Source organism: Patagioenas fasciata, chromosome Z (genome assembly GCF_037038585.1).
Source record: "Patagioenas fasciata isolate bPatFas1 chromosome Z, bPatFas1.hap1, whole genome shotgun sequence".
Lineage (NCBI taxonomy): Eukaryota > Metazoa > Chordata > Aves > Columbiformes > Columbidae > Patagioenas > Patagioenas fasciata.
This window is the reverse complement of record NC_092560.1, coordinates 12,400,143-12,414,239: the sequence shown is the minus strand read 5'-3', so window position 1 is coordinate 12,414,239 and position 14,097 is coordinate 12,400,143. Positions and strand designations below refer to the sequence as shown.

At 39.2% G+C, this 14,097-nt stretch overlaps 1 protein-coding gene across 21 annotated transcripts in view; it reads left to right on the top strand.

The window, feature by feature from the left end:
• Window positions 1–14,097, top strand: part of ELAVL2 (ELAV like RNA binding protein 2) — a 96,083-nt gene that overhangs the window by 26,484 nt on the left and 55,502 nt on the right. The window contains exon 3 of one of the 21 annotated variants that reach the window (XM_071802111.1): window positions 12,192–12,291. The exons of the other annotated variants lie outside the window; for them this stretch is intronic. The gene's annotated coding sequence lies outside the window, so the exon portion shown is untranslated. The remainder of the gene's footprint in view (window positions 1–12,191; window positions 12,292–14,097) is intronic. 21 annotated transcript variants of the gene reach the window in all.

The window sequence follows — 14,097 nt, the reverse complement described above, 5'->3', positions numbered from 1 at the left end:
ACGATGCTGGTAATTATCGTTAACTTTTGATGCTACTGCTTAACACTGTCAAATTTGGGTTTCCCTGCTTTTGTGCAAACACTACATGGTGTGAAAGAGACTTCAGGTGTCAAGAAAATCGCCTTCTGAGTGTGTTTAGAGTTGCAAGTGGAACTTCAGGGGTTATTGGTATGAAAAAGCAGAAAAGAGGACTGCAGGTTTCTTGGGTGTTTCACCTGATAGTACTGAGGGCAATTAACCACAGGTTTATGGGTTTTTTCTGTATTCTTGTTTTGTATCTTTTTGTGTATGTGTACTGTTTGTCAAGATGCAAGGGGTCATTGCCAAGCTCTGAGACTTAACACAGTGCCTGAGGTACAGATGGATCTCTTGTGTGGCGTCAGTGAAAGAATTGCTTTCACAGCATCCCGGAATTGGGAGAAATGGGATTTTTGGATGAATGCCTTGCCAGATTTGAACATGACCTCCTGGGTCAAGGTGTCCAGAGTTTGCATCATTAACAACTGAAATTGGATGTGTCTGTGTTCTGCCCATCTTTTAAGGAAACCCTTTGCAAGTATGTGATGGGGACTACTGTTTCCTTGATTTGGGTCTCCTGGATTTTTGCTTCCTTGTCAAGTCACTGAAATGCAGAATACTTTACTGTGTGAACAGAAGTCATTTGAAGCCTCTCCCTGTCATGACAACTAAAGTTAGAAAATTGCATACTGCAGGAAACTGTCCCTGTTTCTAATAATTCTTCAGAACTTGACCAAAGTGCTCTGATTGTGAAATTGTTGAGGAGTGGTAGTGTAAGATTGAGTCTGCATCACATTCCTGCAATGGCATAGATTTTACTGAAGCAGGTAGTGGTAGGAATTCACATCCATTTATACTTTAAACTATTTTTGCTCTTGTTCAAATTCTTGAGGTAGATTTGGGAATGAAACAAATCCAGTTTACTATTTAACAAAGCCTCTGCCTGGCTTATGCCTAGAGGTGGACACCCTTCTGGTCTTCTGAATTAAGGGTAAACATGGACATACTGGAGAGAGTTCAGTAAAGGATGATGATGACAATGAAGGGACTGGAGCCTGTGTCCTATGAGGAAAGGCTGAGAGACCAGGGGCTGTTTAGCCTAGAGAAGAGAAGGCGAAGGGGGGATTCAGTGTACTTAAATATCCTTAGGGAGGATGTCTAGAGGATGGAGCCAGGCTCTTTCCAGTCCTGAGCGATTGGCTGTAGGTAGCCCTACTTGAGCAGGGGAGTTGAACCAGGTGACCTCCAGAAGTCACTTCCAGCCTCAAACACTGTGATTTAGTTCATCAAGTATATTAAGAACAGTGTATATGGTGCTTCATTGAACTGAATTCTGACTTGGGAAAACCTTTAGGAAAGAGATGTTACTGCTGAACAGCTGTGGGAATTAAAATGTGGCAGGGTCTGTGAAGTCAGGCTTGCAAGTTAAAGGTCTCTTGTCTGTGTTCTGTGTGTAGATTATGAAATCTGCTCTAATAATTTAAATACAGTTAACAAGTTTGTGGTTTTGTTTTTGAATTCTGCTTTTTGCAGGTGACTCTACATGTAATAGACACTGGGGTTAAGCATTAATATCCCTTATTAGGATTTTTTTTTCAATTAGTAACAAGACAAAGTTGATGTGCTAAGTTTAGAAAGTCCCCCTTAAGCTCTCTAGCTAGAGGAAATGTATGATGTAGATTAAGTTTCTAGAAGGATGGAGTCAGGCTCTTTCTATGAGCAGTGATTTGACTGACCACTCAGTACCACTGAGTCTTGATCTTCAGCACATGTCTGAAAGACACTTCCTAAAAGGTGTTGAGACACATGAGCTTAGAGTTGCCACTATAGTGAGCTGTAAGGATTGATAACAGGTAGCTTTTTTGAAGGGGTCATGAAATATTCAAATCTGCAAGGTTTGAAAATAAGATTCTATGTGATGGAGGGATCACAGCATCCTAGAACTCATTTGATGAAGATTCTGTTCGTTTCTCATTGTCATCACATTTCTTGTACTGATGTTTTAACACTTAGTGTCATTTTTGACTTGGGATATCTTCCTCTTGTTGAAGCCTCTTGTAAATATTAATAGTAAAATGCTAAGGTGGTGAGTCTTCAGTTAATTTTTTTAAAGCTTTAAGAAGCACTTGTTTTTACATAGGAAGACCTGGGTAATGCTTGTTTTCTGTTTTGTAGTCTTGTGTAGCATCTGTGTTTGGGGGATGCAGCTTTTTGGGGTGAAGGAGTTTGTTCATGGAGGTGGGAGTAAGAGCGTTTCCATCCGTGATGGACTCCCCAGATCCCATGGTTATGTGCTGTTCCATCTCTGAATCAAACACTTTGCTGGAAAACAGAAAGAACAAGCAGTCCCGGGAGCAGATTGCTCCCTGAGGTGAACAGATTCTACTGGGTCAGTTTACACTGGTGCAGTTTATTCTGGGTCAGGTGATCCAATTGTGATAGGCTTGCAAAACAATTGGTGCCACTTTTCTCTGCTTGCTTGTCAAGTGGGTGCTCTCAGCCAGCTGAATCACTTCTACCACTTACTCCTTTCTGAGGTCTGTTGAAAGATTCCTGCTGCTTCTTTTCTGCCACCTGTCTCAATAAATGCAGAAATCCACCCCCGGAGTTATACCTCTTAGTGCTTCAGAGAAGAGTCTTGCTAATAATGTTACTCTGTGTAGCTAATCCACTTACTTTAGTGGTTTCTGTAAAGAAATATAACAATCTGTACTTTGCATAAGCAAATTAGAATGTAACAGACTGGTGTGACAGTTGGAAGACTACACCACTTACTGTTTGTTTTGTTTTTTTTAAATATTGGAACTAAGGATAGTTTTGGCATTTTGTTGTTTTTGTCTACCATTTCATATTAGTTTCTGGTTTACCGTTTAGATTGTTTCTCGTACAACACTGTTTCTGCTCGTTTTGGGAGCCTTTGGGGTGTGGTGGAAGGAGAAATACTTGCTACCTGTATAGGTCAACTATGAGGAAGCACATCACTGAACAGATAGTGCTCACAGATTATTTCTTGAAATTGTGGAGCACAAAATGTGTTTGGTGCTGTGTGAAAAATCAAAAGAGAGAAGACATGCAAGAGCAATTTTGTGGGAGACAATTTTAGGCTGTAGTACTTGAGCTTATTAACCTACTTCTGAAATACCTGTTAGTCTCTTCAGCTGGAAGACTGTTTAAAGGCGCTGTGTGTTACATCTTGGTGTGTGGTTGATCTACATTTCTTCCTTGAGGTTTACCTGATGTCTTTCCAAAGGGTTTATTTAAGAATGCTGACTTAATTGTGTATTTTCTTTGACTAATGAAGTCAAAAGCTCAAAGCTCTTTGTAGCATGAACAAGAAAAAGTAGTTTATTGTTAAACATCCTGGACAGAATACTCTTTGTCCCCACCTCATTCTGTGTCTCCCCAGTGAATCTGTGAATCTTTCCATGTGTTCAATGGTACTGTGAAGTGAGGAGTGCGGCTTCAAGAGTAAATTGGTGAAGTTTTTTGTATTTGGTGTAAGGGTCACTTTCTTGTTACCAGAGATGCAAGGGAAACCATTTAATCATACTGATCTTTTTCCATATAGACAGTGCTTTTTGAAGCACCTGGTGTGGATCAGTATTTGTCAAAGCTGAGAACATTTGAGCTTCTGAAGCTTCTCCTGCACAACATCTGTCCTTTTGCTCTCCCCCTTATGACACAGAAGAAGAAGTGAATGCATTGAACTCAAATGCTGTGGATTTCTTAGTATGTTTAGATTCATGTATTTTATGTGCTATTCTGTTTGGGACTGCATAACTTGTTGTCAAATGACTGAAGTCAAGAGACACTTGGGAGGTCGGAAGTGTTTTGTAATACTGGAAAAATGCCTGTAAAATTTTGGAGGAGGACATGGAGAACTACTGATGCAAACCTGGTCCTAGACAGTAACCTTCATAAAAATATTAATATATCAAAGGCCAGTTATTGACTCCCAGTTATTACAAGTAAACTACTCAAGCTCAGGTTTGACAAGTCCTTGGTGGAGAGAACTGACAATATTCCGGAGCCTTGAGTTGAAATTTAGTAATCTGTCCAGTGCACCTTAAGTCTCAGTGACACTTCTGTTCATTTAAAATAAAACTAACAGAGTTCTGTGTGGGAATCACTAAGTGATTTTTTTTCATTGTTTAGAACTAATTCACGAGTCTGTTTTTAGCCAATATCTGTCCAAGTTGCATCGAGACATCTGGTAGATTTAAGTAGTGTGTAGTCATGGGCTTGAGAGATGAGTTTGAAAATCCTGCAGGCAGCTTGGATTGTTCACCTGATTTCAGTGTGGCTGATCACAAGTTCTTATGTTGAAGTCTGTGTATGGGTTATCTTTACAGGAAGGACTTCTGTTTTTGTGTTTAAAAGCAGGTGAGTATTTCAGGCACTGAGAAATGCTGACATTTTATGCCAGCAACTATCTAAACATACCAGGTAGCATATGGTTCTCATTCCCCTTTGATAAGAGATAATAAATAGGGCAGGGGGGTTTCTTTTGGCTTTGCATGCCTTGGTACAGTACAGAGATCATTCAGTAGCTGATGCTGAGTACAGCCAACTGAAGGATGCTGGAGATGTGAAGTGTGTTCATCCACTGAGCTTTGAACTGTGTCACTTCTATTGCAGTAATAATACGCTTTTGTGGCTTGTTAGATGCAGCTGCAGTGAATTAGAACCAGCTTAAATATAACTTGGCTGATCTACTTCGAATGCTCTAGGTGCTTCTGTCAGAAGTTACAGTCTAGCTTTCTGTTCAGGTCCAGAAAATGTTTAGTTGTGCTAAATGTGCTTTAGAGTTTCAGCTATGTCGGTTCTAAAAGTTATTGCAACTTGCCTTTTCTTTATGCAAATGGGAAAAAATCAGCTGAGGAATCCATAGCTTGGAGATACCCATGTGATTTCTCTAACCTATGATACTCAACAGCCTAAAAATAGTTACCATATGGGATGTTTTTTTTGTGAGGACAGCCTCTGCTACTTGAGAACCTTTCTGTGTTTAAGCACTTTCTGTGCCTAAACATTTTTAGATATTTCTTCAACTAGATGAAGTTGTCATATGACTTTGAATGAGAGCTGCTATCATTGTCCACAGATCTAGGAGGGAAGGGAGTTATTTTCTCTGAATTTAATAGAGGTGGATACAGCACCATTCTGTGTTTGATTTTTTTTTTTTCTACTGGGTATGTTTTTGTTCTTATTTAAAAGAAAATGTTGATCTTAATTACACAAGTGAAAAATACAACAAATTTTAATCTTAACACCTGACTTGAATATTTTTCAAGCCTATCTGTTACAGTTTAACCTTCTAGGAACCTACTGAGAATTTGTAGCTTCTATGGAGGTTACTCAGAGACATGCCTGCCTTCAGCTGTTTTTCTTGCTGCTGTAGGGAGATCACAAACTGCTGAGAGAAGAGAACATTTCATACTTGCCAATGGTCAGTCCTTTTTCCACTAAACTTTTGCATACAAAGTAATTCTTCCAAGAGCAGTTGCATGTCCTTTCAAGATGCACATTTAAGGAAGAAAAATCTAAGCTTGCACACACTTGTGTGGCACATGTTGTGATTAGTATATGTGATCTATCCAGTACTTTTCTGATGGCATCGTGTGGTAGGTTTGGGAGATAAGTTACCAATCTACTTTTTGCGAGTTGGAAATAATTACTGTACTACAAGCTCTTATCAATTAAATGATGCTTGATGGCACGGTCTCAGTGTCAGGATGCTACTCTTCCTTTTACTTGAGTGGTATCCTGATTTAACTGTCTTTTTGTCCCTGTCTCTCCTGATGGCCATGGACTTTATCTAAAGTGACTTACAGTTTAATGACCTTAGTTTTGACTGAACTTTTACAGCCTTGTCATGCACTGGCTTTTAAGAAGTCTCTGTAACATCAGGCTCTAGCTTTAATACAGTTGAATGAACTTCTGTAGTCATAAGTCTCCTGCCAGTGTTCTTTTAATAGTTTTTTTTTTCCAGTACATCGATAAGCTTACTGCAGATGTGGCAACTGATAGCCTTGGGCAAATACTCCTGATGTGCCTGAGTAAAAGAGCTGTAAAGCCTTTGCTTTAACCATTATGCATAGGCTGAGGACTTAATAGCTCTTGCAGCTGAGGCACTATCATGTAAAACTAACTCACAGGTAACTTGTAGTGACCCTGCATTTTGTGCAGTAGTTACGCAGGATTTGCAGTAAGAAAGGTTTAAATTAATTATTCTTGCTGCTGCTGCTAAGAATGATACTTGAACCTATTTTTCTAATACTTTCCCCAAAAACTTTACAAATCAATGAATAAACTTCTGAAGGCTAAAAGTTGATCATTGGCTGAAAGGTCCATTTAATGTAGAAGGGTATAACATGCCTACGGAATGAAATAGTTAACCATACCTTTTGACTTGAGTTGGTTTTAAAATAACCTAACAATGTTGTTATTCTTCACTGTTCTTTATACAATGGGGCAATTAAATAGTTTTGATCTTTCAGGCAGACATGTGAGTCATTGATATCAGGGCTTCAGGATTTAGGGGTGCTGGTCTGTGTATTAGGAAATAGGTGGAAGATAACAGTTCCAATATATTTTGATTTTTTTGGTAGCAGGAGAGGAGGTGGAATGATGGCACTAAATGTAGGAGAATGTAGTGTCTTTAACTAGTTACCTACAGTGCAAAAAATGAAAAATGCTCTTTTGACTGTGAGACTGTGTAGCACTTTGTATAAATGAATGCCTTTCAAATTCTGGCCATGCTGACTGTGAGTTCATTTCCAGAGCTAAATGATTGTTTGTTGTACCTATGTCCTTATGTTCCTAGTTATGCTGTTTTTTTAAATGCCTACTTATAAAATGTGGGCAGCAGAGCTTAAATGAAATGTCTGTCCAGATGACTAGTATGGAGTAAATAGCTTTCTCCTGGTTGGCTTTATTTTTTTTAAGCTAGACTGTGCTGACACATAATGAACTCATAGCTGCTTCTGTTATTTGTTAAAGAATCTGTTCTGATGTAAGCTGGGTGGCACTTTGAAAATTGTATCTATGGAAATTAATCTCCTACAAACTGTAATGTAGCTTCTACCTTTTTGACTGTTTGGGGGTACTGTGTATATTTAGTAGGAATGTACAGTCATATAGGACAGTGAGAACCCATATCTGATACCAGCAAGGTCTCTAATACTAATAATAGCAGTTTGGTCAGACTGCTCTCTAGCATTGATGCCTTTCAACCTGCTGTCAGCATGTGTCCAGTGCTTACTTTTGATTATTTTTTTTTGTTTCTTTCATGCTGTGGTGAAAGACATTCTTAACTTGATGCTAGTAAAGTGTGTTTATAAGTACCCTGTACTTCTGGAGATACAGCATAAATCCCTCATCTTTTTTGCAAGATTAAAGTACCAGGAGGAAAGATGCATACTGTTTCTGAGCAGCCTTTATTAATTTACTGATGCCTTTGCTGTGAAAGTCATCCGTTTCCTTCCCCAAGCATAGAGTTGGCTCCACAAAAGTGGACTTCTTGCTGTTTTGGAAGTAATTAATTATGAGACAAAGACACAAGTTTCCAAACTCTGACTCTTTGTTCCATGTCAGATGGGTGTCAAAGCATAAAATCCACCATCTGTTTTATTTTGAGGTATTCTGCACTTGAAGTCAGCCTTTGGGTGCCATGGCAAATAATGTGATTTGTCAGGTCTGCTATAAAGGGTACTAGAGAGAAGCAAAGTCTTAACTTCCTGATTTCAAATTTAAGTGCTGGGTAAAAGCAGTTGTCCTTTTCCTGTGCCTCAGAGTTGGTCCGTTGGTGTAGTAAAATGGGAACAAAAATATGCAGGTTAACCCATATAGCAAATAAGGGTATCTTCAGTCATAAATAGTGTGAGCAATGTATTTTCCACCTGTTGGTGTTCTCAAAGTAAAGTCTGGTTGCTGCTGCATGTCTGATTTCTCTGTCCAGGATCTTTCTTTGTTATGTAGTGTGTGTTACAAAGAGGTTTTTGGTGCCTAGGGGACTTCATTGTGCTTGATGTGCATTGCTACAGGCAGGAAAGTGTAAGTTAATTCAGAGGTATGTGCTGTTGGACTGACTTCATTCTCACTATCATGATATCTTGAGGCTTCTCACCAACCTTTTTTGTAAAAAACTGTCTTTTTTTTTCTTCCTTTGTTACTGAAGTTTGAAGATGTGCGCAGGAGAATAAAATAAATTAGGAAAGATATGATTATTCGGGAGCTCTGTTGCAGTAGTATACTTCTGTGACTCTTTCTCTTGGTATTGAATTAGGCATCTAATTGGTTTTAGTATGAAATGAGGTATTATTTCAGTTTTTCAATACAATGATAAACCTCCTAGTGCAGTGAAGTCAGCTTTTCAAAATTAACTTGAAAGAAAATTACCTAATCTGGAACTTATTACAAGGTCTGGATTTGAGTAATATATATATAAAATGTTTAGTGATTTAGACATAGAATCATAGGATAGTTTGTGTTGGAAATGACCTTCAAATGTCATCCTATGCATTTCCTTCTTGCCCTTCAGTGTGACCAGCAGGTTTTGACTTAGCCATATCAGTCTCTTGTTCTCCTTAGCTGATTTCTTACATCTGGGGATCACGAGCTCTTGAGCTCTGTGGAAAGCCTCCTTACAGGTCTGCCAGCTCTTTTCTGTTCCGTTGTCCCTGAGGGCAGTTTCTCAGTGGAAGTTGGCTTTCCTAAAATCTAGGGTGCTGATTTTACTCTTTGCTGTCCCATGGCCCTCAGGACTGCAAACTCCATATGTGTGTGATCGCTGCAGCCCAGGCTGCCTCCAGTCTTGACATCACTGATTAGCTCACTTGCATTGGTGACCATCAGATCCAGTATTGCATCATCCTGGTATGGCTGTCCGTTACCTGGCTTAGGAAGTTATCTTCAGTGCACTCCAGGAGTCTCTTGGATTGCTTACAGGTCTCTGTGGTACTTTCCCAGTGGATGTCAGGATGGATGAAGTCCCTGAGCAGGACAAGAACCTGTGAACACAATGCCTTCTGTAGCTGGAGTAAGAAGCTTCATCAATAGTCTCCTGCTGATTGGGGAGCCTGTAGTAGACACCAACTGCAATGTTTCTTTTGTTACCTTGGTCTCTGATTTTTACCCGTATGCTTTTAACCTCTTCATGTCTGTTCTTCAGAAATGTCTCTTCACAGTATATCTGTCTCCTGGTGTAGAGGGCAACCCCTGCACTTTTTCTTCCTTCCTTACCTGTCACTCCTGAACAGCCTGTAATCGTCAGTCACTGCACTCCATTCTTTGGATCTGTCCACCAAGTTTCAGTAATGGCCACTAGATCATAGCTTTATAGCAGCATGGTGACTTCCAAATCCGCTTGTTTGTTGCCCATGCTGTGTGCATTGGTGGCACTTCAACTGGCCTGTTGACTGCATCACCTTCATAGAAGAACACCCCTTAATTCCTTTGAAGCATTTCGCTGGTGTTTTTCTGTTGGCCTCTGTTACCTCAGGAGTCCCTGGCTCATCTCTGTTAAACTTCAAGTGGGCTCCAGTGAGGCCAGGAGGGTTCTTGCTAGCACCCTACCCCCTCTATTCTTGCTGTCTCATCCCACAGCTTGTCATGGATGAGCCTGATACCATCCCCCTTCTCCAATGAGCCCTGCTGGCTTAATGTCCAAAGACCCTCCTCCCCTTTTGAAAAGTGTGTGAATTCCATCTGACACCAGTAAACCTGGTGCCATGTAGCTCATCGTGTTATCAAAAATCTCTGACTTGTGGTAACACCAGTCACAGAGCCATGTAATCACAGACTGTGTCTACCTGTTTCTTCAAATGTCACTGCCCGCAACTGGAAGGAGAGCCTTCTTCCTTTACTGGCTATTGGTAGACTTCAGCTTTTGAATTTGCCAGTGAGGTGGAAGGATGTAGAAGAAAATACTTTTATGCAGCCCCACCAGAATAGCGAGGTGAATGCTGAAAAAATTGAAGTAGGCATCCTGGCCAGTTCAAGTGGAGCAGGCAGTATATGTCTAAAAGTGGATGTTGACTTGGAAATCGTTCAAGCTATCAAGATGCTATATTTGAAGAGTCCTCAAGTTGTGTCCTTTCACCCTATTGTATCTGTTTTCTTCTGTTATTGTAAGGCTCAAGAGGGCTGTAGATGTGTAATGCTGAAGGGAAATGTCTGCACTGTTACTTGCAGGATACATCTGCATTTTGACGGAATTGTATTGCCTTGGAGAGCACTTTGCTGGAAGGCTGGGAGCTAGCACATGAGACTGGGACAGCATGCACAAGTGTTAGAGTGAATTAGAGCAAAAACCATAGGTGGCAGGATTTTGTATGTAGAAGGATGCAGATTAAATGTCTGAGCATATCCTTTCCTTTGAACAACAGTTGCACTTAAAGTATTGATAAAGTCTGAAATTGCTCAAAACTTGTTTGAGGTTTGCTCTTTGTTTCAGGCCTGAATGGCTGGCTGTGTGATCAGTGGATGCTTTGGTGGAACTCTTGCTGAACATCAGCAATATTAGCTGGCTCAGACAGTCTCAACTTGACATTTAGTTAGGGTTTCAAATATAGCAAAAGTAATTATTTCCCCTCAGCTGGTTTTAAACATTTTTAAATGCAAGAGGGCAACAAAAAGGAAAAGTGTAATTTTGTGCCGAGTTCTTAAATCTTGTGAATAAGCTAACTGATGCTGTATGTTGATGCCGTCTTGCTCAGGGAATAAATTATGTTGGTAGAAGTGATGTGTCTAAATTGACCTGAATAACTAGGAACATAAAAATGGTTTTGCTTTATTGTTGTCTCACTTGAACTGATCACTTAAAGGAATGCAGGTGTTTGTTTTCTTTACAGAAGACTATTATAGTTAATATTTCTAATGTGGTTTGAAGAACTTAAATTACCCTGTGTATTTCCTTCTGTTTACCCCAGCTGACAAGGTAGTTAGTAATTGCAGTCAGGCAGAAGAGCTCCTGCATGTTCTCTGTATTACTCCTTTGTCAAACAATTTCCTCACCTTGTTGTTTGTGCATTATTTTTTTCAGAACTGCTTCCAAGTCTTTACGCTGGCTTCTTTCCTAATACGTTACTATCATTAATGCAGCATTATTTAGAGCATCTCATATGTTCCTAGGTGTTTTGCAGGAATGCCAAGAGTTTCCAAAAGCATTGTGAACTGTGGGGAGACATTTTCTTAGTCTGTGTGTACACTCTTAGTGTTCCCTACGAATTTTTACATTGTGTAGATAACTTGCCCTTTCTTCCTTCTGTCTTTTTAGTGCGATCACCAGGACTATCAAGCTCTTTTCCTGGTAGCAGAGTTCATGCCTGTACTGATGACTGTTTCTTGTTCAGCTGTCTGCAGCTGTCTGCTTGTGTTCTTATTGCCTACCTAGAATGGACAAGTCTGTCTAGCTGCCTCTTCATCCTTGCTGAAAGCTTCTGCAGATCAGCTTTTGCAGCACCAATCAAAATGATGAATTAAAATCCTTTTACTTATGTCTCATATGACTCTTTTTTCATATCAGTCTTCCATCTCTTGAGTCACTTTCCACCATGCCTTTGAGGCCAGGGTGTAGAAGTGTTAAGTGGTATTACTTGTTTAGTGATTTGTACAAGAGTCAGTGTGAAAGAGTTTCCCTTCTAACCTGTCGCCTTAAAGAGGCTATGTAGTTGGATTTGATTATTGCATAGGGTTCCTCTGCTTTTTGGTCATCATACAGTTGCCTGTGGTTCTTTACATCTGTAGCTTTATAAGTCACTTTGAAAATTTTGAGACCAGCTTATTATCAGAAGCTAATTCTAAGTTTTCTGTGAGTGTGTGGTGATGTGATTTTTTTTTTTAATCAACGTTGTAGCTTTGCATAGGATGCTCTACTGGTTGGATCTCTTGGACTGAGAGAGTTCTCTCTTGGATCAGTACCCAGATCTGGTTTGTGCTACAGATTTTATTCAATAATGTAGTGAAGAGAATCACACAAGTGAATGAGCATGCAAGTGGGGAGGGCTGATGATGGAGTAATGCTTGTTTATGCTGTTTCAAAATAACAGTGAAAACAGACTTAAGAAATTAGCATCCTTTAGCCTGTTTATATACACCAAGCAGTATGTGCTGTTAGTGTGTGGACATCAGAATAACTGTCAAGTTCTCATTGACAATTCTCCTTCCTACAGAGAAACTGAAAGAATGAGTGGTGTGTTGTTCTGACAAACAAGCTGTTGCCTGAAAAAATGCCCTCTGGCCTGTATGCGCCTTTAACAATGAAGAAGTTTGGTATGTTCTAGGAGCCTATGTAATAGTTTTTATATATGCTAGATTTAACAGCCTCCATTATCTCTTATTGTACAGCTTTTTTTGAGTATACTTGAATTAATACTGTGCTTTCATGCAGGCTCTTAAGATATTTGACTTCTTGAAGATAATAAATGAGCTCTTCAAAATTAATAATCCAGTAAAGATAAAAATCAGTAAAGAGGAAGCATTAAGAATTGCGGCTATTCACAGTACAAATAACTGCACTTAAATATAGTTTTTAGACGTAGTAAACTTCTTTGAGTACTGTTCTTGAAAGCCAAATTCAGCATCTAAGTAGCATTTGAGGCATATTTAGAATCTCTTAGGATTTTATCAAGAGCTTTTTATTGACTGTGACCCTTGAGACTGGAAGCATCTCATGATACATCTTCAGTTGCCTCTGAACAGTGGTAATCTGTTGGAGGAGGTGTATTAGTTTACTGTCTGGTGTCTGGCCACTTAGCTTCAGGGTACTGATTTTTCTGTAACCACCTTTATGTAACAATTCTATTTAGAAGTATATAGCTTAACTAGGGTGGGCATCTGTGCAGTGATTTTAGTGTGGTGTCTATAAATAGAAGTAAATTCTATATATAAAAGCTATGTGAAATAATTTGTCAGTGCACAGGTACAAATCAAAACAAGTTGTAGAAAGGCTTTGGGCAGAAGTGTGATGCACTAAAGGGTTTTTTCACTGGCTTGTATGCACCTGAGATGGTTTGAGACTTTTCTGTTTTATCTCACCTTAATTCTGTCTCAGTGCTGCCAGGATACAGCCTCAGCTTTTCTCTTCACCTGAACCTGAGCAGTTGAGTGTGTTACATACCAAAATACATGGTTTGCAGAGAAAATTAGTAGACCACTGTGACTTGTTTTGCCGGTCTTCATCTTGCTAGCTCCGCTTTATTTTCTAAAGCGCTTGTATAAAACTGTACTGTTGATATAATTGGAACTGTTCTATGGCAACCAGAACTAACTGCATAAACCATATGGCTTTTTAACTCTTGGTGTCTTTGGTCTTAAAAAAAGCCTTGTTGCTTCTCTGCTAGGTGAACCTTACTCATAACTAACTTCAACTGCAACTAATTAGAAAATGGGATTCAGTAAATGCCACAAGCAGTGTTTGGGTGTTTGGATTTAAAGTCTTAACTGTGCTTAGTTAATTAAAAGTAAGTTTATTGAAAGCTGGATGACTCCTGTGCGCTATATGTTGACAAAGGGAACCACTCAGAGTTTGCTGAACTGAACAACTTTGTCTTCAGTTCTCCTTTCTTTCAGGACTGTATAGAAAGAGCAGGTTTACTTTTCCAGCTTCACTTAATTGGTCTCTTAATCTTGAATGTGTTTGAAGATGAACTTATTTCTTTAATAGGCATAGAGCCCTGTTTCCTGACGTTACTGTTTTGTTAGGTTTTGAATGCAGTAATTGCTGAGTTGTTTTAGTAATCCAAAGTGTAATACAGTATCTGAGGCTAGTAGTCAAACTGTATTAGCTTTTGTAATGCTACTAGTGATCCTTCAGTAGTTCCATTTTAAAACTTTTTGGAGACTATTCACAGCTTGAATTGTGTGTATATGTGCCATTTTAATCTCAAAGTACAATGTTTAGGCTGGAGACTTTTTTTTTTTAATTACAAGTTTTTTTCAGTGTAATTAGCTAGATCCTCTATTTTTGGTCAAGTGTAAATAAAAGAGTGAGAACTTTTTTTTTCAAACTACATGTAAAAAAGCATTCTGTGCAGCTTTGAGAATAGTAACAAAAGTGGTCAAAGAATTGGTGGAGCA